The 2295-nt window shown below is 40.9% G+C and overlaps 1 pseudogene; it reads left to right on the top strand.

Moving 5' to 3' along the window:
• The first annotated feature begins 842 nt into the window (after positions 1 to 842).
• On the top strand, positions 843 to 2028 carry LOC113177951 (nuclear receptor subfamily 1 group D member 2 pseudogene; annotated as a pseudogene).
• Positions 2029 to 2295: the final 267 nt, after the last annotated feature.

Genomic DNA, 2295 nt, shown 5'->3' with positions numbered 1-2295 from the left:
TTGGTGTTACAGGTTTTGTTCATCTGTCTGCAGCATGCATTTCCAGCCCTCCACAGTCAGAAGACAGGAAAGATGAAATTATTCCTGCTTCTTTTTAGTAAAGTCGCAGGGTGTGGTCAGCTCAGTGCTGCACAGCTGAGTGGGAGGCTGTGAGAGGGGCAGAGGGAGAGTTAGCCAGGGGGCCAGAATCCTAATTGCCATCCTTTCTTGCATCTTTTTGAAGTCCATCCCAGGAGGCTGTACTATTTTCTTTGTTGGGATGCTGCTGATCCAGTTTTTGCTATTTTCAAAAGTGTTCTTTTTTTTCCCTGTGTGTATGTGTGTATGTTAGATAGGGTCTTCCTCTGTTGCCCATGGCTTTTCTCAAACTCCTGAGTGCATGTGATTTTCCTGACACAGCCTCCTGAATGCTGAGGCTACAGGTGCAAGCCACCAAATCAAGGTTTTTTTACATGACAGTAGAATATATTTCGATGTATCACACATACATGGAGTACAACTTGCCATTCCTGTGGTTCTATATGAAGTGGAGTTACACTGGTTTTATATTAATATATTAACATAGAAAAGTTATGTCCCATTCATTCTAGTGTCTTTTCCAATCTCATCCTCCCTTCCTTACTCCAATTCTACCTGTCCAATCCTGTGAACCTACACTCCCCACTCCTGCCCATTTTAAGTCAACATCTGCATATCAGAGAGAATTTTCAGCCTTTTGTGTTTGGAGACTGCCTTATTAAACTTAGAATGACAGCCTTCAGTTCCATTCATTTACCAGCAAATACCATAATTTCATTCTTCTTTATGGCTGGGTAATATTCCATCATGTATATGTAAAAAAAAACCAGAGGATGCTAATTGAAATGCAAAGTGTGATGAAGATCATGATGAACAGCAGTTCAGTGGTCACTTGCAGAATGACACATTAGTAGAACATCATGAACAGACATCTCTATCAGCCCAGGAAAAACTGCAACCGATGCCCCAGTTGCAGCAAGAAAACATCAAAAGCTCTCCTCTTCCCTCTTCTGATTTTGCAAAGGAAGAGGTGATTGGCGTGGTGACAGGAGCCCACAAGGATACATTTTTGTATAATCAAGAGCAGCAAGAAAACTCAGCTGAGAGCATGTGGCCCCAGAGAGGAGAGTGGATTCCTAAAAACATGGAGTGGTAAAATTTAAATCATGACCATTTTGGCAATGGGCTTAACAGCCATTTTCCTTGCAGTGAGAGCCAGCAGCATCTCAATGGACAGTACAAAGGAAGGAACATAATACATTTCCCAAATGGGCATGCCATTTGTATTGCAAATGGACATTGTATGAACTTCTCCAATGCTTATACTCAGAGTATGTGATGGAGTTCCAATAGATGGATTTTCTCAGAATGAGAACAAGAATAGTTACCTGTGCAACACTGGAGGGAGGATGCCTCTGGTTTGTCCAATGAGTAAGTCTCCATCTATGGATCGCATAAATCAGGGCATGAAATCTGGTAAGAATTTTCCATGAACTTCACTCAGGCAGTGAAAGAAGTGGTGGAATTTGCAAAGCATACTCCAGGATTCAGAGATCTCTCTCAGCATGACCAGGTCAACCTTTCAAACACTGGGACTTTTGAGGTTTTAATGATACAGTTTGCCTCATTATTTGATGCAAAAGAGCATACTGTCACCTTCTTAAGTGGAAAGAGAAATTGCTTGGATCATTTACACTCAATGGGAGCAGGGGATCTGCTAAACTCTATGTTTGAATTTAGTGAGAAGCTAAATGCCCTACAGCTTAGTGATGAAGAGATGAGTTTGTTTACCGCAGTTGTCCTAGTATCTGCAGATCCATCTGGAATAGAAAATGTCAACTCTGTGGTCGCTTTGCAGGAAACCCTCATTCGTGCACTAAGGACCTTAATAATGAAAAACCATCCAAACGAGGCTCTATTTTTACAAAACTACTTCTAAAGTTGCCAGATCTTCGATCTTTAAACAACATGCCCTCTGAGGAGCTCTTGGCCTTCAAAGTTCATCCTTAAGGCCTTTGTCTATTTGAACATGAACTGATGCTAACTGCAAATTTTGTGCTAAAATGCTTATTTATATGTGTGTACCCTATATGGAGATAGAAAAGACAATACAAGATTGTAGGTTATCTCTGTAATCATACAGTAGCTGTTTGGATCAGGAACTCTTCAGCCATGATTAGACATTGACTGCATCTCCCCAGTAGACTAATTAGCTGTGTCACACTGAGACTGGAGAAGTTACACTGAATTATAATCACACTGAATGTTAGACTTTTT

This window comes from Urocitellus parryii, chromosome 12, assembly GCF_045843805.1.
Source record: "Urocitellus parryii isolate mUroPar1 chromosome 12, mUroPar1.hap1, whole genome shotgun sequence".
In the NCBI taxonomy this organism is placed as follows: domain Eukaryota; kingdom Metazoa; phylum Chordata; class Mammalia; order Rodentia; family Sciuridae; genus Urocitellus; species Urocitellus parryii.
Note: the sequence above shows the minus strand (reverse complement) of the source record. Positions and strands in the feature narration are given on the sequence as shown.